This window comes from Salminus brasiliensis, chromosome 1, assembly GCF_030463535.1.
Source record: "Salminus brasiliensis chromosome 1, fSalBra1.hap2, whole genome shotgun sequence".
In the NCBI taxonomy this organism is placed as follows: Eukaryota; Metazoa; Chordata; class Actinopteri; order Characiformes; family Bryconidae; genus Salminus; species Salminus brasiliensis.
Genome location: NC_132878.1, coordinates 87,759,718 through 87,786,003, shown reverse-complemented (window position 1 = coordinate 87,786,003; position 26,286 = coordinate 87,759,718). Strand labels below are relative to the sequence as shown.

Sequence of the window (26,286 nt, the reverse complement as noted above, 5' to 3'; positions counted from 1 at the left end):
GTTTTAGCAACCAACAGCGATACCATAGTAACACCTTAGCAACCACCTAGCAAAGCCTTAGCAACCAACAGTTATACCATAGCAATAGCAAAACCTTAGGACCACATAGTAACCATCTAGGAACATGGCAACCATTTGGGATACCATAGTAACCAATAAACAAACACCTAGCAAGACAATAGTAAATACCTGGGATACTATAGTAACCATCTGCAACACCACAGCAACAACCTAGCAAGAACCTATTAACAGAACAGCAACCAACTAGCAACACCATGGAACCATGTAGCGACAGCCTAGCAACTACCTGGAAGCGGAATCCACTTTAGCTGTGCAACCATTCTGTGTTTCCCGCAGGAAATGCCCTTTCCAGTTGTATTTGTTATATGTAGTTATCATGTGATTTACATTACTGTATGTTTATGTGTATAATTTCTGCCACCCATAATTCTGAAATTTCGAATTTGGCACGGAATCAGACCAGATGTTCTGCCGGCATCAGCCGGATACTGGGTGTCAGATTGGTCCCATTTCTACTAGACTCCCAAAGCTGATCTGAGAACGCGAGAGCCGAAGCTGTTAATATTGGATAATTGGATAATATTGGTTAATATAGCTGTTAATATGTTCTGCCGGCATCAGCCGGATACTGGGTGTCAGATTGGTCCCATTTCTACTAGACTCCCAAAGCTGATCTGAGAACATGTTCAAAACATTTCACTGATTCATAATCTATGACAGGGGACACAGGGGGTACTGGTTGCTATGGAACCGTGTGGGTACGCTGTATTGATGTAGGGCTGTTTTCTGAAGTCATGCAGTGTTTTCACTAGATTTTTACAGGCCAAGTGGTAGACACACACATTTTTTAAGCATACAGTTCACAGTATACATTTGAATAAACCCAGTTTTCTATTCCATTTCTTTTATTATGAAGAAGTGTCATGTTGATTAAATCATTTCTTTAAAGTTTATTATACAATTTTAATGACACTTCATGGTTCTTACTGGGCCAAAAATAACGTGAAAAATTTGTGATTGCAGACTACGCCCATGCAAATATATGAGCTGGAGTTCTGGGCGGTTTTGATATTATGCTAGAAGCCATAAACATCACCAGTATTTGCAGCAATGAAAAAATGACCGGACATGGAGAGGTGTGTGAAATTCTTAGTTACTCATAGGGGATTTATATGGCCTGGACATAGAAGAGGTAGAGCTTAGGGAATGGTCCTTCTTCCAAATTAAGTTCAAATTAGGAAGGAGCTTGGATGGGGAGGTGAATTTGGGCTGCAATTGTGGACAACTTTGATGCTGTCCTGGAAACCATAGAGCCCACAAAGTGATGTTTAGATGGATGCTAGCAGTTCATGGGCTTTTTGAAAGTCTAGGAAATTGAGATTTGATTTAGACTGTAAACTATGATATGTTTATGAAGACCAGCATCTGAGCAGGGGGAGAGCTCACTGGCTTTTTCTCGATAAAATGTAATCAATGAAACACCAGAGATAAAATAAAACTCAAGTATCATGTCAGTGTTATCCTCTATTCGGAATCTCTGGCTATATTTCAATGGAACAAACCAAAGCTTTCAGTTTGCAGAAAAAAAATAACAAATTTAAGCTCCTAGAAATTCTGCGATCAAAGCCCACTCCTGAGATGCTCCTGCAGCACAAACCTGCTTGACTCAGCCACACACTGACTGGATTCAATTTTACATTTGAGAAGAAATTGAGAAATTTATTTTCACCAAAAAGAGGAGACATAGAAACCAAATGTAGCGTCTCAGTTACATCTTAACGTTCGTATTTCCTCCAAACTTGGCAGCATGTAAGCCAGATGGACTCCCCAGCCTATTTTAGGAAATGCTGTCTTGCTTGTGAACTCAAAAAAAAAAGAAAATAGACAATAGAATGAAATGGCCGAAGGAGGACTGGGAAATGCCAAACACTGGGCTTTGAACTTTGGCCTTTTGCATACCTGTGTTTCCAGCATTGAGGACAAGTCAACAAGGTTCATAAAAAAAAGCTGATGTTGACTTCATCTGCATTTATTTCACCTTTGTTTGGCATCTCTTGTGTCCATTTAGCTCTTAGCCTCATTTGCACATTGGTGTGGTTGTCTGAGTGGATGTGTAAGTGTTTTTTTCTGTTTCTGCTTGTGTGTGAAAAGCAGCTATGGATGTTTAGTAGTGGATATTTTCTTTATGAGAATTTACCTTTATTAAAAGCCAAAGGCATTTGTGCAACTAAATAATTGTACAAAATAATAATTGGGTTGGAGTTTTGTGTGGCTTCGATATTGTGCTGGAAGCCATAAACAACTCTGCCTATCATACATAGTTCAGCTTTGATTTACAATAAATTAGACTTTATTTCCAAGGTATGGGTAGAAGGAAGAGTCTAATCCCCATGACCAGTATTTGGAACAATAAAAGAATAGGAGAAAATGAAGTGGTGGTGGGTGCAAAGTTCTTTGTCACAAAAAGGAAGGGGAGTGGAGAGGACTACCATTTGTTCTGGCATTAAATATGAAATAAAATCTACTGTTTACTCACAGTGTTTTAATTATCCACCCATATCTGATGTCTTTAGTTCTATACACATGATGTGTCTCAATCCATGTAATAATGTAGTGAATAAGACTAGTAATCTGATGTGCTGTTTATTATATTATACAAGGTTTGGGACACAGCTACAAAACACTCCCAGACCCCAATTGAAACTGTTTGAGGGGTGATAGTACCAAATGCACACTGAATAACAGCACTCCTCACCAGACTGCCCCATTCAAAACTGGACACCAGGCAATCCTACCTGTAGCTCGAGTGCAAAACTAAAGAAGCAAACCTCAGGCCTTAAACCTGTCATTTTGGCTGATTGTCTATATTTTGGAAAAAGGTAAAAATTGTGTAAATTAGTTGTTTTGTTTTTTGTTTTTTGTCATCCAGCCACTCCTTCAACATTAGTCCTAGGATGGAGAAAGCACTTGCCTGCCGCCCAGCTGTGGTAAGGACAGCTGAGTGGTAGCGGTCATCTTTGTCAAACGCTTTCCTTTGATGGCTTCAAAGCTTTCATCAAATAAATGACAGATTTTGTATTGCGGGCCTACAAGCTCCCTGAGTGAGAGCTTTGTGTGTGTCTGTGTCTGTGTGTGTGTGTGTGTGTGTACATGTCTTTTTGTCCTCTGACACATTCATTTCCATGCCGCGCTCTCTTGTCTCATCCTTGAACTTTTATCAGAAAATCAAAAAAGCAGATCAAAAGATGAAATAGCAAGATGAGTGTTCTCTGAAAACCTGTGTTTTTCCTTTCTTCTCAGACTGGGGATACTGTATACCGCTGCAAGCAGTAGCATGCGGCGTACAGTACACAGTGAGCCGTTTCAAACTTGGTCTGAAAGTTCTTACTTACACTTGTCGTTTCCCCTTTTCTGTCCTGAAGTTTATACTTGAACTGGCAGTTTTATATTGAGAGCATTAATAATCAGTTAGCTTCTGAAAACTTTAGGACCAGATTTAGAAAGACCTGTCCTGCATGTCATCGCTGTCATGTAAAAAACTCCAAAAAAACCTCCAAACTGCCAATTTTACAGGAGAAGGAAAAACCCTTAACTTTTAATGGAAGTCCATGTAAACAGTAATTTTGCAGCATTTCTATCGGTCCAAAGCATGTGGTGGTAAATTACCAGGAAGGCCAGGAAGAATCAGATCAGATCCTGAATCACAACATTGGATAAGTGTGGTATTAAGAGTCCTCGGTGAGTATGACTTGACTCCTAGTGCTTAGACATGTTCTGAGAGTTTCTCAGATAAAGACGCTGAAAAACGCAGCGCCGGGCTCTAATCAACAAGCTGGAGTTCAGCAGTGATGTGTTCTGTAATTTGTTGCTCCCGAGTTCTCTACTGTGAAGATTTCTGCTGTATGTGTGTGTGTGTGTGTTGTTTATGTTCTGACACGATCTGTGAAGTTGAAGGTCACAGCCTTGCATTCTGGCACACATACACACAGACACATACACACACACAGCCCCTGGGAGACAGATTAAGCTGGAGGATAATTGGCTCATTTCCTGGGTCTTGGGTTTCTCTCACCGATCGATCGGCCCACAAAGCCCCAGACAATGAGCACATCCAGCCATAGTTACACTAGTTACACACACTGCTGCAAAAAACAAGTAAAACAAGGGTGTCAGCGAGGGGAACGGGGCACAATGACATGCTGGATGCCCCTAAGCTTTTGTACTTTGTGAATTCCAAACTTTCTGAACTTTTACCGAACTATCAGTACACACGCCACAGTGTGTGTTTGTGTGTGTGTGTGAATGTGTATGTGATGGTCATGTGTGCCAGGTGTAGCCCCATCTGGGGAGTGTGTTAATGCTGTAGTCATCAGCCTATCCACAGCGGAGGCCAGATGGCCTTGGCTCTTCAACCCAGTGTGACAGTAAACCTGCATCATAGAAAAGGCATATGGGCCGAACACTCTGCCACGCCATACTTACACCACTCTCATCGCTCGCTCTCTCTCTCTCTCTCTCTCTCTCTCTCTCTCTCTCTTTAATGGACAAATCTGGGAACAAATGGACATCAAAAGTTAGAACAACTGTCCAACAGCTTCTTGCCATACAGAGCACAACTGCACATCGCTGTATAAATGCCAAATGCTTCAGCATTTGCAGCCTAGGGCATATTTCACAAAGCAGAGTTAATTAATAAACCAGATCACCTAAAGGAAAACAATGTTTTTCAACCGAATCCACCAAATCTGCTGCATCTGTAACATGCACTGTGTGGACAAAAGTACTGGGACACCTGTTCATTCATTGTTTTTCTGAAATCAGTGGTATTAAAAAAGTGTATTCTGCTTTTGCTGGATTACCTGTTTCTGCTGTGCAGGAAGGCTTTCTACTCGATTTTGGAGAGTTGCTTGAGGATTTGATTTCAATTAGTGACAAGAACGTTAGTGAGCTCATGATACTGAATGATCACCACCCTACCTCATCACCAACTCCCTAACTTATCCCAAAAATATTTGTATTGGATGGAGCACAGTCATTCCAGAGAGCACAATTCCACTGTTCCTCAGCTCAGTGCTGGGGGGCTTTATACCTCTCTAGCCCACACCTGCCTTTAGGCATGTGAAATTCATGTTTATTTGCTCCTACTCTGTTGGCAATACTTCTGTGCATTTGTGCATTTGCACATCTGTGTCAGCAGCAGCATGGGCGCAATGTATAGTAGTGGAATGCATTCACTAGTAGGGGTGTCCACATTGGGCCAGTTTTCTAAAGCCTAGTCCAGAAGTACAAGTCATTCTGAATTGAGATTCTTCACTGAAAGGAAACTGTAGTCTAGGAGTAGGCTTAATCGCTAATTAGGAAACCACCCCTGTTGTATGTTCAATTTACTGCAATAGCAATGATCTCGACACATTTTCCCTGTAATTAGAGAAGAACTGACAGTACACTTTTAAAGAAAGCCAATGAGCGGTCACTAAATTCTGTTAGAAAACATGTATATGAAGCAGGGACTTTCTAAATGTGTTTTTTTGTAACTTTAATTAATGTTAAGATCATATATTTCTCTTCCAAACATTTTCTTCCAATTCTCTCTAGTTTGTTTGCTAAAATCTTTTGGATTTCATGTTATTTTGTCCTCAGGGGCTGAGAAGATTACACTTAAGAATTGAATTAAAAACATAAATAGTTTTTAATTCAATTCTATAACGTTAATAGGTTACTTTGATTTCCTTAATAAAACATTTTAAAAAAAGCTTTTCTTAAGGATTAAGAAGGCCAAGAAACCCCATATGTTTGTCGTGGATTCTTCAGTTCCTCAGTGTGTTTGTAAATTAAGCTTTAAATGTGTATAATTTGTTCTTTCAGAGATGAGGCTAGTTTTCCAGAGGGAAGAATTTGTGATCATACATTACCAGCACAGCAATGTGGGGGGTGGTGGTGGTGGGTGGGGTTGTGGGCTCTGCCTGATTGCGCATTTCCCCTTGGGTATAGTGAAAGTAACTGGACTTCCTTTTCTGCTGTGTTGCTTCAGTCTTGGATGGATAAAATGTCCTTACAACAGCTTTGGAGAGACACTTTCTCAGCCTGTCTGCTGAATTCTGCTATGTCGCAGTGTACTGTCTGTAGTTTAGTCATGTATTTCAAACATTTGCTGAACGCATTCAGTAACTACTCAAAAGCTGCTGTCATAATGGAGTTTCAACGAGGCTAAAAAATGAAAAAATGTAGTTACCTGACCTCAACCCAACTGAGCACGCTTCTCACTTACTGCAAGCAGCAACTGAAGGTTGCAGTAACGGCCTGGAAAAGCATCTAAAGGGGGGGAACAGCATTCAGTGGGTTCCAGACGTCTGGCATTGACGTGCCTGAATTGTTTTGCATCCAATTAATAAAAATAATCTTTATATTTCTAAACATGTTAGTGTGTCCAATTGCTTTTGAGACTGTGTAAATAAAGGGGCAGTGTAAACTATGGCTGTAATTCTTTAATCCATAAATAAATTCTTAACATATTTTGTTTTTGTTAAACCACGTGAATTACAGCTGAAAATCTACACTTCAGTCCTGTCTTGATTGCTTCACTTCAAATCCACTGAGGTGGTGTACAGAAGCAAACCTGACTGTAAATTGACAGCAGAGTTTAAAGGCCAAAGAGCTGTACAACCACCCAGTCTCTCCCCCTAAAGGGCAGATTAACCAATGGTATGTAGAACTTCTGTTCTGTTTTTCCCTGCTTCATGTGGTCACTGTCTTCTGTTGGTGAAGTCACGGTACACAGTATCTAATACATTCTGTGACACATAATACCGGGGTGGGAAACAAAAGTCCTGGAGGGACGGTTTCCTGCTCAGGCCGGATTTTCTTGCTCAGGCGCATCTGAATCAGCTCACCCGTAGATTGCCACGTTTAGTAGATGCATTAGAGCAGGGAAATCAGCAATCTGTGCTGGACTCTGGCCCCCACCCCTGCATTTTGCAGTGTGTTAGTTTACAGCACTGCTCTTTAGTGCCAATCCTGGAGGGCAAGGGTCCAGCACAGTTTGATGATTTCCCTGCTCCCACCCACTAAACCTGGCAATTAGCAGATGAGTGCAATCAGGTGTGTTTGAGTGGGAAAATCATCAAACCGCGTTGGTATCCAGCCCTCTAGGATCAGAATGAAGAACCCTGGTTTACAATGTGCTCTAACATGCTTTGCCTACTCCTGCACTGTAAGAATGAACAAAAGTGCACAGCTTTTCAGCAGTATCGCAACAGCTGAATCTTCTGTACTTCTTTTACAGCCTGTTCTTCTTGTACTTTGATAACAGGTAGAGAGAGAGAGAGCGAGAGAGAGAGCGAGAGAGAGAGAGAGAGAGAGGCTAAGCACATGTCCATTGATGGGATTAGGTATTCGAGGAAAAAAGAATGAATCCCAATTCCAGTATCAGTGATCTTTACCCCTCTAGCACTATGTCTATCTGCTCCAGAGAGTCCTATTCTATTCTTCAAAGCAATAGAAGAACCACTTTTGGTATCATAAAGAACCATTGAGATGTGAACTTTAAATAGATAAGGAACCTTTGCATCAAGAGAAAGTTTTAGGGGTCTTTTGAAAGGTTCCTCACACACATATCTCTATGACAAACACTGTTCTTTATGGAACAAAAGAGTGCACAGGGATTAGACAAGCTGTGTGTGTGCATTTGCACATCTGTGTCAACATTGGGCATGATAGCGACTATAGAATGATGACAAGACTTCAGACATCTCAGGAATCTTCTGTGCGTGGTTTGATTATGAGCATGACATCTGTCAAAACATCTGCTGGGTCATTTGCATAAAAGCTGAGAAAAATAAAAATAAGGCCTAAAATTTCAGCACCCACAACTCAACGTCTCATGTCTCTGTCAGCAACCTAATGTGTGGCAATGAAAGCAACTGAGTCACCATAGGCATTCTGCAGATACATGCAGCGATGCAAACAAAACACACACACCCACACATCCATATTACCAAGAAAATTAGGGGCAATGGAAGGCCCTTAGCACTTGACCCATCAATAAAATGGGAAAGCAGAAGAGAGAGAGAGAGAGAGAGAGAGAGAGAGAGAGAGAGGGAGAGTGGGGGATAAAAGGAAAGAGAGCTGAACCCACTATCCGTGATGAAACAGGCCAGTGGAATTTAATTTCCCTTCGGTCGGGAGATGCCAATAAACACTATTGAATCCTGTTCCTGTCCTGACATGATAGGAATTTAATTTGGGACCCACAGGGATCCCTCCATCTCTCCACCACCCACACCCCCATTTCAGCTCCACTGGAACAGTGCCCCCCTCTCTGTTCTGGATGTTTGCACAGGCTGTGAGTAGCAACGAGAAGATGATTGAAATTGCTGATCCGGTTTGGAGAAAGCTCTCACACACACATACACATATACATACACATAAACACACACGGTGTGTATATGCATCTTTGCAACGTGCTAATTTGGGCAGTCTGGCTTTACCTTATCAGGACCCCCAAACTGGATTCTCTCTCTGTTCATATAGACATCCCACAGCACAGGATTCAGAAGAAAGACCTGCTGTCCCTCAGTCCCACTGGGTCTGTACCAATGAGTCAGGCCCAGGCAGTCTAGTTGCCATCCACTGAGGCCTGCAGCACTGAGCTAGCGCAACACGGGTCCGCATGAAAGCGCATGAGAAGAGACTTGCGAATTTTATGAAAGAGAAGCAGGTTTCAGCCCACAGTGTTTGGCAGCTCTCCTCTGTGAAGGACCCAAACTCGCTTTTTCACTTTTTCAGGATAGCTAAAAACAGAGATGCTAGTCTGTTACATAGCATGTCATTCACTAAAAATAAATGGGTTTCCTCTTCTATCTTGCTCTTAAATTATGTTCTAAGACTAAGTTCATGCTGCCTTTGTTCTTAGAGTTTTCAACAACACAGTGATGTTGAACAAGTTCAAGTTTCAGGTTTATGTCAGGACATTTATGCATTGAAATGCTTGTGGTGAGGCTCAGGTTGATGCTCTACAGGAGGACAAAACTATATACATACTAAACATATTAAAATAAATCTAAATAAAAATTATATTAAATAAATACAAAACACACACAAAATATACACAAAATACAGAATATACAAAGACAGGAGGGATCTGTAGAAATTCTCTGATATGTACATTTATGAGACAGGTATAGTCTGAGAGACAGTGCAGCTAAATAAAAATATGTATTTTTATGTCTATTCCTGTTGTATAAAGTGATGTTGTCCATAGCAGTGATATATAGAGTATTAATAATAAAGTGTCCGAGTGCAGTGTTGTTGGTGAAAGGTTCACAGCTTGTTCAGGAACCTGATGGCTTGTGGGTAGAAACTGTTCATTAGCCGGTTTGTTCTGGCCTGGATGCTGCGGTACCTTCTGCCTGATGGCAGTAAGGTGAACAGGCCGTGTGCTGGGTGGCTACAGTCCAACCAGCAATGTTGAATAGACTGGCCATTTTCAGATGACTCAAATGCTAATATTGGACAGATAGACAGGTAGATGAGGGACTAGCCCCCCTACTGATTCAACAGATCGTCATTGAAAGGAGATCTTGCTCACATTGACATCAGCTGCGGGCTTCTTGCGACGTGGATCTGCTGGAAAAAAGGACGGAATGAGACGCTTTTTGAAAGATGAGAGAAGCAGGGATGCTTTAGAGAGCAGAGAAGGCAGACTCGCAGTGAGCCAAACAAAGCAGCCTGTCGGTCTTACTGCTCAGTAGGAGGCCTTAGCACCTCAAGAGCTTCTCCACTGGAGCGCTTTAGAATCACCTGCCAACTTCTCATGCAGCCAGATCTTCTGATGGCCAGGAACATTTCATTACTGTCATTGGAAAACTTCAACACTGTTTTTTCCATTGCATTTATTTATCATATATAACATTTGAAAACACCAGCTGTCCTTCACGTTATGCAATGTTTTATAGTCAAATTACTTGAGTAAACTAAAAAATGTTGGGGTAAAAACAAGCCAGTTCGGGTCATTTCCACAACCCAGCACTGAGTCAGTGTATGACAGAACACATACTGGGTTAAACTGACCCAGCAATTCTGGATTAGATGATTAACAACATGCAACATAATAAAAGACCCAAATATATGGCTACTTTGACCAATCAGTGAGTTGTTTAATTTAGTTTCAAGTCAATAAAAAAATGTTGACACTTTTTTCTTACACTGTATCCAAATGTTTGTGGACACCCCTTCTCATGACTGCATTGTGTAGTTGCTGTAGAGAAGCACTGCCAACAGAATAGGACTCTCTGGAGCAGATAAATGTGAACTTTTAGGCACCAAACCTATTGCCAGGTGTGGGCTAGAGGGCCTCACTCACACTCTTATCACTGAATGCAATCAAATACTCACAACAATGCTCCAAAATCTAGTATAAAGCCTTACCTAGACAGTAGAGACAGTAACTCCAACAGAAGCATGATACACTCTATTTAATACCCATGATTCTGAAGGAAAAAAATAATGAGCAGGTGTCCTAATATTTAATGTGTGCTAATGCCCATATAGTGTATATCTGCTTCTTCAGATATTTTGACAAACGTTTCTGACATAAATATTTTACAGGCGCATGACAAAACATGAAATGTACAAATAAATGAGATTATTAGTGATATCCCTGCTGAAAAAACCCAGCTCAAGACAAACTGATGGTCAAGGTGTTTGAAAAGCTGCTCATCCAGGTGAAAAAACCCTATGCCTATAATCTAAGCTGAAACCTTCTTTTCCCCAAAGGCAGACAATGGTGGGACCTCATTTACCAATAATGTCCAAAGACTTTTCTTAAATGACTTCTTGAGAAACATGCTAAAACTAAAAGTCTACATCAGATTCATGGTGTGTTTTGAAAGTGCAGAATTGTTCACAGCTCTGCTCTTATAATGGATTCCATTGTCCTCATCAATTGAAAAAAAAAAACCCAAATAAGACAACATCAATGAATGTCAGGAGCTTGATAAAATGGTGCAAGTGGGTTTTAATAAGAAATTTCTTTTTAAGAACAGTTGGTGAAAAAAGTCCATTGTAATTCTCTTGAGATATGCTGATGGCACACCCCTGCAGAAATCAAACCAGCAATGTACGAGCTATGTAAGCTGACCCCTGATGCACCTGCTGCTATTATTATAGAATGGCTTGTGTTCTGGCTCTGTGATGTGAATCAATATGAGTGTGTGGGATTGAGCTGCTTAATCACCTCATTAGCACAGAGCTAATCAAAGAATAGTCTTTTTAAAAATCTGAAAGTACAGATGGCTACTGTTGGGAATATATTATCATTCTACAAGACTATTCTGTTTTCCAAAGTCTTGTAGAAAACATTGTAAAAAGAGTGGAAACTGTTATAGCTGCAAAGCTCCAACTCCACATTAATGCATTATTGATTTGGAATGAATTGCTATAAAAGCTCCTGTAGGCGTAATGAGTAGGTGTCCCAATACTTTTGTCCTTATAGAGTAGTGTCAGTAGGTGCTGTGTTAGAGCATGTGTTCTTCTCAGTTAAAGCCATTTCAAAGAAAAAGAACTGAAAACTGTACCCACAGTGATGTCTTTGGCCATGTTTCAAACACTGAAGCCCATTTCACACCAGACGCGGTAAACACACTCCTATATTAGTCAAATAAGCCTTTCACACTGGACGTGTAGGCAAAAATACGCTCTGGGTCTATTTTTGATGTGAGCCATGTGTGCCATTCTACTTGTTTCTGGGCAAAATCTGTACAAAGCAGCATTTACAGGCTTTAACATGCAGTGTTCGTACTACACATACAACAAACCAACAACCTACTAAACAGCTCAACAATCAGCTACTTTGGAACTGAAAGCAGCATCACATCCTGTGTGAGATTGGCTTAAGTAGACTTACCTTCAACGGTCACTGCAGGGCCATGACCCTCACATCACAAACTCAACCCCCTCACATCCATACACACCCCGGAAGCAGTGGATCCACAACCATCTAACCAATAAAGAAGAAACACAGTTTATGAGCTCAGCCCAGAAGAAAAAACATATTCAAATTCATTTAATCTCTTAATCTTATTCACTTCTCCTAGACACGGTTAAGACGGTTGAAATTAGTGAGACTTCACTCCTTAAGCCCTGTGCCCTTTAGTTCTTTATTCTCATAACAGCAGTTCACCCACAATGAACTCATACATTTCACAGACCCTGTGGGACTCCACAGGATAAACCGCTAGCTTAATAATTGGTTGTGGTTTCTGCATTATTATTATTAACAGGATAATAAATCTAGGGTTTAAACAGGTTCTGAATTTAAACTCCTGAGAAAATTTGATCAAAATAATGTCTCACAGGTGGCTTTTTGGTCAGACTGATCTCACCTCAGTCTCAGCTGAATAAGATTCATATAAGAGGAGTGTAAGATCTCCTCATTTATTTTTATAGATCTTTTCTACATCTCAGACATCTTTGGCAGTTCATCAGAGCAGAAGGTGAACTCATGCTTTTCTCATTTGTGTCCAAAAACCCTTCTACCGTTAATACTGATGATCTTGTATTCTAAGAGGGGATTAGGACAAAGAATTCAGGAACCAGTGATCTTTCATGTGCTCTGCTCTATTTCTCTTCAGATAAAGAAAAGAACAGATTTTTTTCTTTTGGGAGCTTATGAGTGAAAAATGAATCCATCTCATTTTGTAATGTAGGCAATGGAGCACTCAGCTAGAGAAGTATTGACTCATTCATTACACACAGCATTACCTCACCTCTGGGTTTCTTTCGATTGTTCACAGGTTTTTAAGTCCAGCTTTTTAAGTCCTCTCCTTGATGCCCGTTCAAAAGTTCAAACCTTAAATCTTTAAATTGTTTTGAACACACACCAATCAGCTAAACCTTCCTGCAGATTCCTGGCAGTCAAATGAGGGCTGTAAGCTACCCTATTTCCCAGCAGACCAGCACTTCCCTCATAGGTTTTCTCAGTTCATAGAAGCTGAGATATTTGCTTTGCATTTGAATATTTGATCCACTTTAAAATAGTTGATTCCCTGAAATTGTAGTCTGGTGGCTGTTCAGCAGTATCATTTAAAAGAGGATGGAATATTGATAACATTTATAGAACTGAATGTGCTAAATATGCTAAAATGACTTAAGATAACGGGTTGTGGCTATACTGCGCAGTGCTGACATACATTCTAAAACCCTGTATACACTTGGTCACTGTGACTGGTATCTGGATTGTACCTTAATAAGATTTTAGCCACATGCACATTTCAGATTAGTCAGACTGAAATCTGATTTCTGTGTAGGATGGAATAAGCAAATTTCCTTGTTTTTCAGTAATTCTTACTGGTGTTTCAGTTGTACTGGGAGGAGGTACCGATTGTCAAATGAGATGCATGTGTTTACACTGCTATAATGTGGCTCAAATAAGTCTTAGACCACCTCCTGAAGTAGTTTGACTGATCGGATTTATATCTGGTTTAAATGGATCTTGGGTGAGTTTACACTTGCATTTATATGTGGTTTGGCCTTATCCAGAAATAGTCCTGATACTTAAGATGGATGAAGTGACCAGATGTAAACAGGTCTACAAAGGGTTTTTAGAATAACTATTTCTGGTCGAATAAAGCCTTTATTGTAAAAGAGACGTAAGCATGAAGGACTTTTAATCCTTTTAGACCTACAGTCCAAAAGCCTGAAACCACTAGTTAAAATGCTTCTACTTTTGCATTATTTTCTAACCTAATAAAACAATTATTAAATTAAAGATGATATTGTAAATATAAACACTGAGTAAATAGTATATGAGCCCACACTTCTTTACTTTCATTAACTACATCACTGCCATAGTTAACATCAGTTTCACAGGTCCTAAAATAGGACAACATATGCTAACTAATGGTCTTAAAATAATTCACAATTGTTTCTGCATTATAAATAATAACTAAATAATAAGCCTTCAAGGGGTAAAATTGGTAAAAACATTGACTTCCTTAAACCTTAAGGTTCTTCACAAACACAAATGGCTCTTTATGGAAACAATATTGGCTCTTCTATGGCATTATTCAAATAACTGTTTGCAGCACCTTTATTGACAGTGTTGGAAAGATTGACTGTGTGGCTGATCCTCTATAAGTAAAGGGAAAATCAGAGTAAAAGCAAGAGTCTTCTTTCCAAATCTTAAGTTCAAAAAATGATTCGAAGATACAAAGAAAGTGGGGTCCATAACAAACTTGCAAGATGGGTCAGAACATCAAAAACTGCTCCCCCAGCACTTTAAGCTTTCATCTTAGAGCAAGAAGAGCCAATCAAGTTCCACTATCACTTCAGATCTGAACAAATCCACAGGTTTCTGTACAACCTTTCACTGTGAGAAGACCACTCAATGATGAGGGTCTGAAAGGATGTGGAGCTGATCACGAAGCTCTTACTGAAGAAGGGAAACTTGGCCACTTGAATGGTTTGACTGAATACTTGGATGGTGAGAAGCAGAAAATGCTCCAACTTCTGAGAGTGAACTTTGGAGGTGTGGAAAAATCTTCTGGCAGATGAAAACCACTGAAACTCTGACTTTTGCTGGGCTGTAAATAACCAGGATAAATCTTCTAGTATTTTGCTGTGAATTCTGTTTGTGCAGAAAAAGCTTTTTTTCTCAGGGGGACTGATGGACAGCATGTTGCCACAGTGTTACAATTTTCTTGTTTTCCCACAAACACACACAAACAAACACACAAACAGTCTCAAGTTGCTCCTGGAAACAGACTTTCCGTATCATGGGTCTTACCTGGCAATGAAAGGTTAAACTTTCACCCAGATTGTCTCTTAATGAGCTTCTGACATTTTTTTGTACTGGAGATGACATGCAATACTCACACCTAACATAATTACCTTGCCCATGTGTGGTGTGTGTGTATGTGTGTGTGTGTGTGTGTGTGTGTGTGTGTACTGCGGAACAGAGGGAAGAGTGTTAGAGTGTAATTACCTTTCTTGTAATATGTTTGTGATCTATTGTTGTGCTCATCTTCATTTAAGTCTGGGTTCATTAGAGCTCTGTCATTTCTCCACTTTCTCTCCGTGCATGAGAGCTTGTAGCTTTATCTCAGTCAGTTAAGCAAGGCTGATCTGCTGTCCTTGTCAGTTAGGTATGAGCTTGATTTGTGTTTAGGCATATGGCATTACTGAAATCTGTAATGTGTCATCAAATGAATATCAGACTGGAGGAATAATGGAAAATTAAATGGGGAGAGACAGAAAAAAAGACAAGATAAAAGATAAGCGAGACAGTTTAGGCCTAACTTTAGGTAATGAATGTATTTTACGTACTTCAGCCTTACAAAAGCGTCAGTGCATTAGGCCAGAAACATACTCAATGCAAGTACGGAAGTGCAAGTGCCAAGCTTGACCTACGCTTGGTCCTGCTGTACAAACTCAGTGTGCATTCTTACGTTACTGTGGCAGATAAACACTCAGTACTCAGGGGGGCGATAGAGGACAAACCCCAATCAAACCTGGTCAGCCATGTCAGTTCACTGGAAAAAAAGCATGCCATGGGTACAAGACAACCTGGCTGACACTGTAGCGGCTCTTGCGTCATTGCTCAGAATGCAGCTAGTGTTTGTGTTGCGTTAGGAAATGCCAGTCTGCATAGTTCGAAACTTCTGAGTTGGCATCCTTGCACAAAGTATGTTTATGGCCTTACTGTGCCATGAGAGAAGGCCTATAAATGTGGCTGGGCAAGTTGGTTATTATTTAATAGATGTATCATGCCTGTTGTATTTAAACTCTATAGGTAGGATTCCTTCAAGAGCTGGACTGAAGCCCTAACAGGTCAGATTAACCAATAAACAAATGAATAAAAAGTGATGGAAGAATACACCGATCACATGATTTCCAATAGGTGAGACCAACTTTAATAACAAAAATGTTACTTTGCCCAACTGGACAGCAACGTTAAATGATGTTGATATCTGGTTGAATGTAGGTTGTGTTGTTAGATGACCAAAATTCCATGTCAGGACAATGTTGGGCTTTTTTTTCCATGTCAATCCAATTTTCATTTTCATCTACTATTCTACGTCTGTCCAATGATAGAGTGCAATTTGACGTGTGGGGCTTGCTGGGTAAGCTTCTGGAAATTCCAGATGGAAATTGAATACATGAAAACAGTATACTCATGTTCATATACTCTAAACATATACTCTATGTACATGTCTGCTACAAGCCTCAAATAAAGTCAGTATGTTAGACTTTGCACTTTGCAGCTTAACGGTCTACACTACTGAGCTGCAATTACATTGTGCAGGTATTCAAAACTAGGCAACCAAATGTGCAATAGTGCTAATGTTAATATGTAATAATGTTAGCATGTAAAAAAAACGCCTATGCTTTGTACCTTGTTGCTTCTGTTACTACCAAGTTCCACACTGCCTCTGGAAGCAACATCAGCACAGAAGCTTCATAAAATAAGTTTCCATCCCTGAAAACTGTACACGAACCTAAGATCACTATGCATAATACCAAAATTCTGCTAGAGTGACATAAAGCACACCACAACCGGACACTACAGCAGTAGAAATGTGTTCCCTAGAGTAGTGAATAACACTTCACTACCTGGTAGTCTGAGGGACAAATCTGGGTGCGGTGGATGTCAGGAGAAAGCTTCCTACTGGACTGCATAGTACCAACAGTAAAGTTTGGTGGAGGAGAAATAATGGGCTGGGGCTCACAGATGCTCTTTTGACTGAGTGTGCACAAATTTCCACAGACATTTGTGGCTTCCCAAAAGAGTGGTGGCTGTGATTGCTGCAACGGGAGCCAGATCAATATTTCCCAAGATTTCAAAATGGGATGTCCAACAAACTCATACAGGTGTCCACATACTTCTGTCCATATTGTGTAATTCTGTACTACTTCCTGTGCTGTTGAAACACACCGTAGACACACACACGTACACACACATACACATGGCCTCCGCATTTTACCACTTTTCTGCCATTTTCAATCCAAGATGTCTCAGCATGATTGAGTATGGTGATGGGAGCGGAACGCTGGTAACTACTTCAGATGCATGACGCATCCACAAGCAATTAAGAGTTAACATCTGTTGTTTTGAGTCACGGCGATGGCGCGCGTGTTAAAGTGACAGATGTACGCCGCCATGGCACCTCCACGCCTTCCCCCTCTCCTAGTCCCGGCCCACCACACATCTGCGTTGCTAAATTTAGCACGCGCTTCGAAGGGAGGAGAGGAAGAGATGGCAGGAGGAGAGGGGTGATGTGTTTCTGAAAAAGGGGCTAAGTGATGAAGCCCCAGGGGGTTCGCATGGCATGAATGTGTGTGAGAGAATGTGTGTGTATTCAGCAGACAGTCACTCATGGTACATATGGTAAAGTGATGGGTACCAAACCCATCCATTGGTTCATTGAAATGAAATCTGGTCTTGCAGGGCCAAGCACTTCAGTCTGAATGTCAGCGGTCAGTCGCCTTGCTTGGAAATATTCTACACCCATTTGATATGTTCACTGATGTTTTTGGCACCTTGTACCACTATTCACAGGCCACTTTATTATAAACACCTACTTTGTCCTTCCATTGACTGGTCACTTTATTATAAACATCTACCTTGTACTTTCACTAGACGGCCATTTTATTAGAAACACCTGCCCTGTTCTTCCACTGACTAGCCACTTTATTACAAATACCTACCTTGTACGTCCACTCTATGGCCACCTTACTGGGAACACCCAACCTTGTATATTCACTTTATAGACACTTTATTAGAAATGCCTAACTTCTCTTCCACTCACTGGTCACTGTACTGGAAACACCTACCTTGTACTTCTACTCTCTGGACACTTTATTAGAAATAGCTCAATTTTATGTCCACTCTCTGGCCACTTTATTTGAAACACATACCCTGTACACCAGCCTTGTTCTTCCACTTACCAACCCACTTTATTGGAAACACCTACACTGTACATCCATTCACTGGCCACTTTATCGCAATCACCTACCATGTGCTTGTATGTCCACTCTCTGGTCACTTAATTGGAAACACCTAACTTGTATGTCCACTCTCTGGTCACTTTATTGGAAACACCTAACTTGTATGTCCACTCTCTGGTCACTTTCTTGGAAACACCAACCTTACAAGTTATAGACAGTGACAACAGAGGTATGGGGTTCTAATCATTTAGCTACAGAATGTAGATCCAACCTTCAGACTTCAGTATCTACCATTAAACTTATAACTAAACTGACTGTAAGTGAGGGAAGGAATTGTGGACCCTCCTAGTTTTTAAGGGGGGTGCATGATATACAGTGTCAGTGTTCTGAGCCCTAGAGAGTGTGTTCATTACTTCAGGCTGGCTTTGGAGTCCTTCAAACTCTCTGTCTCTCTGTCTCTCTCTTTCTTTGATCAGACTGTATGCAAGGAGAGTTTAGTTGGAGAGGTGGTGGTGAGGGCTGAAGGTCGATGGAGCTGGTATTGACCTGCTTTGCTCTCTTTTGAAATGTGTGTTGGAATAATGGTGTGTGTTTCTCGTGCTGGAGAGGGCATAGTAATGATGCCAGAAAGAGCAATCTTCCTTCTCTTCGTCAAAGGTTGGCAACTGGGCTTAACAACCAATACTTTGCTGTGAAAAACAAGTATATGTTTCCTCTATCACAGCAAATCAGAGTGAGCAAGGTTACTGGATCAGGTTATCCAACATGCTAATTACCTATGCTATATAATAGCATTTTTAAGCAAGAAATTACCTACCTTAATCTAAAATGAGATTCAGTTGACTGAAAATCAACTGGCTTACCTTCAGTCTGGCCTTCTGAACGTATATCTCACTCATACTGAAGCTTGCCATCAGAGTGATGCAGTTGCCACAATGTTTTTAACAAGCACAATAGACCATAACACCATAATAAAAAAAGCCGACCTGAAAGAACTATTGGTATGTACACTATATGGACAAAAGTATTGGGACTCATTTATTGTTTCTTCTGAAATCAGTGTCATTGGTTGGAGTAACTGTCTCTACAATCTAGTTGAAGGCTTTCTACCAGGTCTGGATATTGGATATCCCAACTCCCCAACTCTTCCCAAATATATGGGATGGAGCCCCATCATTCCAGAGAATACAGTTCCACTGCTCCTCAGCTTACTGCTGGGGGCTTTATACCCCTATATCTCCATATGGAGATTATATTTTTTACTGCCTATTATATTGGCAGTACTTTTCTACAGGGTCTAGACAAGCTGTTCTAGAGCAGCTAAGGTTCTAGAACATCACTAAACCACTGAACCCCTGGGACATTGGTGAATCTTCTCAGAAGTGACTGGCCTGTCGATACGTCCACAAAGACACAGTGGAAAATTGTTCAGGAAGTCAGCATAGGTTCCAGGAGAACATTCAAGTAACCACAAGTCTCTGTTCTTAACTAAGGTGACTGTTCACGACTCCACAGTAAGAAAGGGACTGGGAAAAGGTGGCATTCACAGCTGAGCAGCAATAAAGAAAACATGTTCTATGGACAGACTCACTATCTGTAGTGTATCCTTTGGAACAAGTCCCTTTATAGCTGGCTTAAAGCTAACCCTGCATTTCAAGGTAGGAACATCATACCAACATTCAAACATGGCGGTGGGGGTGCAGTGGGACAATGTAATGATGTGTTTTGCCACCACAGGACCTAGACAACTTGCTGTTATTGAAGAAAACATGACTTCTTTTCTGAAGCAGCGAATTTGAAAGTTCCTGACTGGTCTGTTAAGTACTTAGGTATTCATTGAGCTGAAACTGAAGCATAATTGGGTCTTGCTGATTTTAGTTTTGATGATTTTTGAATTAGAATCTCTTCATTTGCCAAGCAAAAAGGCTCAGGGAGTGATTGGAATTGCCCACAACATCCATAATGAATTGCAGACTTAATTAGCACACAGCCACATAAAGTAACGTCTGCTGGAAAGTGAATGTAAACAGCCTGCCTGTAAATTGTTTGCAAAGTAACTCACCCAAATGAATGCAGCAGTGAGTGGGGCCTATTTAAGGAACTGAAGGCTGTAGTGTCTTTGAAGAGATAAAACAAACAGTGCCTTTCCACACTGCGTATCTTATTATAGTTGAATAAGATTACTAGGACCAGTTGCTCATTATTGACACTGTGGCCTACCAAAGAGACTGTGGCCAGTCTCTCACATGGCACCGTTGAGGCAGGTGTAGCCAAGTACCTTTGTGTGTCAACCACCACTGAAGTGGACATCTGTATTTGGACACTGGGCTCCACCCTATTCCGACCTCATTATCATGCTTTGCCTTAGATCTCATCAGAAGAAGGACCATCTTCTTCTTTTGTGGTCCTGGTTCCATTTCCTCTCTGGAAGACTGTGATGCAGGTTCCCTGTCCTTCAGTATCTCAATCGCCTTTTGGGACACCACCCCCCTCTCTGCTCTGGGCAGACACACAAGGTTCTTGAATCTGGGATCTGGGAGCTGTTGCTACCTTTAGCCATGACAGGCTTGTGTTCTGCTTCCATCTTTTGAGGTCCTCTCTGAACACAGCCTTGGAGTGCCCTACATGGGTAGAGCTAATGTCTAAGATGTCCATCATACGCAAGAGATAGCAGAGTGCAGGCAACAACACCGAGCACAACACTTGGCTAAAGCACTTTACTATAGCATCGACAAACCCAAGTTCTTGGGATGAGCCTCTGTGATTACCCTCTTTATAGTATGCGCTACACAGGGCATATGCTCAATTGGTAGACTCCTTGTGCCTGAGATCATATTGCAAAAGCTGTCTGTTTTTATAGTGCTTTTAATTCTTGTCAGCGGTCTCCCACTCCTTTACAACTGGCTAGTTCATGCTTCAGCAAAATGCCTTTCCTCTGTTTTCACCACACCTGAAGCAAGCAGTTGCAGTCACCATTTCTACTCATTAAGTGTGTTGGTTATTAAAGTCCAGATGTCTCCGCTCAGGGCAAGCATTCTTTGCCTATTTGCTGCCATATAATTTATGCAACAATAGTTCAAGAAAAGGTTACTTGTACGATGGGTTGTCTGAAGTTCCTGGTCCCAATTTAGCGATGCATTACACCTTTTTTAGGTCACATATTGAAAGTTCCTAAGAATGGCTACAAAATGCAAATTGTACATTTGTAGCCTGTTTACATCTGGCATTAATATTCCTAATTGGATCATGTTTGAATTTCACTTGCATGAGAAGCCAGGTGTAAACACCCCCAAGACGCATTGTGGTTGGATTATGATCGGATCACTCAAACCACATTAGGAGGTGGTCCGAGACTCCGTCCACATTTAATACAAGTGTAAACGGAAAGTTTTCAGTGATTGGATTCCCTCAGGGAAGCAGAAATGCGCCTGTCAAAGAATCTTTATGTTAATATGAGCAATTATTAAAAAGGTGCAAGTATTTCTCGCTGTACAATGTAGAGTGAAATGTGTCCTCTGCATTCATCCCATCCATGGGAGAGAACACACACACACTAGTGTACTAGGGGCAGTGAGTATACACACACCCAGAGCGGTGGGCAGCTAACTCCAGTACCCAGAAAGCAGTTGGGGGTTAGGTGCCTTTGCTCAAGGGCACTTCAGTAGTGGATTGAGGGAGGAAACAGCCTTTACTCCTCCCACCCCCAATTCTTAACTGCCGGTAGTATTTGAGCCAGCGACCTTCAAGTGGGTCTCAAGCCCACTTCTCTAACCATTAGGCCACAACAGTTCATGCCTATTTACCAGTAATTGAGAGCAGTATCACAGAGCGAGTTTCTGATAATGCTGTCATTAGATTGTGAGAACCGTCTGTTGTTCTACTGTCACTCTAAACTGGACACAGTTTAAACCATCGTTTAAAGGAAGCAGAACAGAAATGATGTACACGTTGGTGTGTTTTCTATGTGGGGAAAATTAAATCAGATCAAAACTGGTCACTCTGGAGACACATTTTAATGACAACTGTAAACAGAATCCAATCAAAGTAGATCCAGATACTGTCTGAAAACAAAGCACAAGATAATGCTGGGTGTAAACAAGCCCTTGGATTCAACTCCATATTTTTATCTTCGGATTTCTCATTGAATAATGAGGGAACAGGCCTCACTTGGCCATAAAACTGCTTATTTATAATTGTTCAATTACTTTTGAGCCTAAGAAAATAGATGGAGTTCGGGGGAAAAGTGTGGGTAATTCCTGAATGTTTAATGTAATATTTTACATTAATGGAATATTTAAAACATGCTGGATTGAAGCTGAGAGTCTGCTACAGTGTAGGTCTTCACTCACATCTTGATAGCTTCATTACTAATCCACTGTGGTGGTGTACAGAATATAGAGGATATTTTATAGAGGATATTAGGTACTCACATGATAAGTCAGTGTTTCTCCTTCGGTTTTTACATTTGTGTTTCTTGGGACAAACTGGATCTCATTTCAGCCTCATGGCTCAATCTTTAAAAAAAAAACTTAATTAACCTCACATCCACCTGCTCTTTCCTGTAGGTTCCTCTGCTTAAATTTCACACCAAGTTCAACCTCAGCAACTAACTTTAATTCTGAGACAATACCTTGTTGTCATGGTAACTGTAATAGAGCTATATGTGGCTGTCTGGAGAGAATAGAGTCGATAATGACGGCCTATGACCCACCGTCTTTGAGAAGCATTTTTTTTTTAATTCTCATCAACCTTGAATACTAGGATTATAAGGAAGTCTGCAATAAACTATACTTAGAATGATCAAGTTCAGTTATAACACTGTATCTCTCTCTCTATCTCTCTCTCTCTCTCTTACTCTCACGCTAACACGAAATGTAATTTAATTTGATAGAGTGTATTGGTCTGATTGTATCAGGTCTGATATTGCTAATGCAAAGTAAATGCAATATTGACAGCTCGGGGATGCGTAAAATTAGAAAAATTAGTTCTTACTGCTGTACAGATAAGTGGATTGAAACAAGACTGATAATGAAATATTGTAAAAGCAGTCCAAGCTGATTGGTGTGTCTCGCTTTCTCTCTCTCTCTCTTTTTCTCTCTCTCTCTCTCTGCCTGAGAGAGATTGCTTTACTGGCATGGCTATTACAGGTAGGGTACTGCCAAAGTAAATATTGACATATGAATGAATCACAGATGAATTAATCAGTGGCGGATAGTCTATAATCATAAAAGAAATGGTGCTACACTTAAAAAATATATGACAGCATATATGGCAGCACAATTCATCACAATTAGCAATATCAAATGTTACATGAACACTTAAACCTAAGGCTCAGAAACAGAATTAAACAAATCCTGCCAGGAGCTCTGAGCCAATGTAGGTCCTCCTGTTCCAGGAGATTTCATGCATGACATGCCTTGGGCAATGTAAGCCCATTTGGCAGTTAGTCTAAAGTCTAGTCTAAATGCACATTTAGTCCTCCGCTAGATACTAAACACTTTCTGAACTGCGACACAATTATTATATTAAATTGGTGTTGAAATATTGCTTTCCCCTGAACTGAAATAAGAGCCAGTGTGTCTTCTGTATTCCAGTGTCTCTTCAACTGTTTGGACCTTGGGTTTGCGAATGGAGTCTAATCATGTAGGACCACGTAATGCAACCATTCGGGTACTAAACTCGCCCATCCTTGTGGCGATTTTGTTGCTGTCTGGGTAAAAGTGTTAATTCTGGTGGTTCCGGACCAAACAAATATTGGTCCTTTTGTTCTGGACCATGGTCAAAGGCACCTTTTACACCTGCCATCAGAAGGTCCTGACCAAACAAGGTAATAGCAACCTAATAAACAGTAAAGTGAACAGAACCACAGTACTGGACACACTCAGTTGCCGTGGATGGTGTCAGTGGGGTGATGCAAGTTAACTTTTGTGTTCAGCTCTGCTCAGCCGAGGAGCTGGCTTAGCATGCTAGCGACACTAGCTACACTATATGTCCAAATGTTTGTGGACACCCCTTCTAATAAATGCATTCAGCATTCTGTTATGATTGCACCCATTGCTGGCACAGATGTGCAAATGCACACACACACACAGGTTGTCTAGTCCCTGTAGAGAAGTACTGCCAATAGAATTGGACACTATGGAGCAGCTAAACATCAACCTATTGGCACCGTGCCTAATTCCAGGTGTGGGCTAGAGGGGTTTAAAGTCTCCCAGCATTGAGCTGTGAAGCAGTGGAACTGTGTTCTCTGGAATGATGGTGCTCCACCCAGTACTATTGGGATGAGTTGAGGAGTTGGGGATGAAAAACCCTGATTTTTGGATGCAATCAAATCCTCAAAGCAGTGCTCCACAAACTAGTAGAAAGCTTTCCCTAGACAGTAGAGAACAGTTACTTTAACAAAAGCAGGACAAACTCTTTTTAATACCCTTGATGTTTGGAAGAAACAACAAATGAGCAGGTGTCCTGATACTTTTGTCCATATAAATAAAGTGCCTGATATTTACATTCTACAGTACAGTGTAGGACATTGAATTTTAGCATGAAACTGAATATATAGCTGTGTTCGCGTGAGTGGGTGATTTGGGTGGGTGATGTGAGTATGCCAGCTCCTCTTAGCTTAGTATGTAGCATGCCGGCTAAACAGAAAAATCACAAAAATATAGTTTTACAGTCTCCTGATTGACAGAGCACACAGTCTATTTATTTAGAGCCAGTGGGAAAGAAACAGTCAAGCTTAGACAAGACTACCATTAGAATTCTCTCTGTTTTGGGTCTTCAGAGCTGGGCTGTACGAGCAGAGGTCAGCTCAGCCAGAGCAGGCTCTCTGTTGGTCATGGACGCAAATTTCTACGTGTCAAAGTTCACCAACATTGAACTCGACATGAAATTTTGCACCACAAAAAAACAAAAAAAGGCAAAATCACTTATTGCCATGAATTCCATTGAAACTCACCAACAGAGGTCTAGTGTGACTTTATGTGGCTTTACTTTCAGCATTCCTTCAATTTAGCAATAAGCCAAAAGTTTACAGAGTTAACGGACTGAAAAAAACCCTTTATGCCAGCTCACATCAGAGGCAAAAGTTAAAAGGAATATATGAAGTAGAAATGGAACAGAAACCACAGTTCCCCTGGCATGGGCATGCAGCCATTTATTTTGCAGTTGAGGTTGCAGTGTGGCCCGGTCCGAGAGTAATTTGTCACTTTTCATTATCTTTAAGTTGAGCAATTTGTCATTTTTCATTATCTTTCAGTTCAGTTCATTTCAGAAAGAATTTGGCATTAGCCTCAGTGCTTGGCCAAACTCATGCCTGGTGCTTCTGAATTTCTCACAGCTGAGAAGAAAGCGAGGCAGAATAAATCTTCCTCAGCCTCACCAGCCACAGCATATGCTATTCTCTTTAGACAGGCAAGACACCCACAGTTTCTCTCTTTCTCTCCCTCTCCTACTCATTCTTCTTCTCTCTCTCATGTACTTTCACAAACACACACGCATGCAAAAGTTTGCAATCCCGTATTAATGAGGAATACCTGGAGAAGCCCTAGCTCTTAAAGAGAAACTTTAGTGTTGCTCAACTTTACCTCTATTGGCTGTCCCTGTTGCTTACAGTTGATTACCACAGAAGATCTAAACTGTAATAGAACCCATGAGGCACTGTACATCAATTAGACATAAGAAGAATGTTGGATGTGAATTTTGTTAAACATATTTTGAATTTAGGCTGCAAATGAAAAATGTGTTGACGTCAAAATCCAATGTTGTACAGATGTTGAATTGTAGTTGAAAATAACTAAAAGTGGCTTGACTTCAAACACCGACGTTGTACAGATGTTACATTTTAGTTGCAGATGAAAAATGTGTTGATGTCAAAATCCACTGTTGTACAGATGTTGAATTGTAGTTGCAATGTAAAAATTTGTTGATGTCAAAATCCAACATTGATACAGATATTAAATTGTAGTTAAAAAACAAAATCCAATGTTGTACAGAGGTTAAATTGTTGTTGCAAATAAAAAATAGATCATTCAAAACTTAACATTATGCAGACTCAAATCAAAGTCACTTATCTGTTAAAAAACAACACTGGGTTAACATCAAGCTTCAGCATTAGACAGATGTTTTTTGATTACTTAACCATGACATAAAACCAACAACATACAGTATCAACTTTTAACAATGTTAGAATTTCACGTTGCGTAAAAGTTAGCATTACGTTTAGCAGCCGCTGGATTTTCACTTGATGTGAAGGTTTAATGCAACATTGTGCCAGCGTTGAATACCTTTACGTCAGTGTGACATTTGTATGTTTGAATTTGTGAC

At 40.6% G+C, this 26,286-nt stretch overlaps 1 protein-coding gene across 1 annotated transcript in view; it reads left to right on the top strand.

Moving 5' to 3' along the window:
- Positions 1 to 26,286, top strand: part of znf804b (zinc finger protein 804B) — a 161,118-nt gene that overhangs the window by 84,974 nt on the left and 49,858 nt on the right. The window lies entirely within an intron of this gene.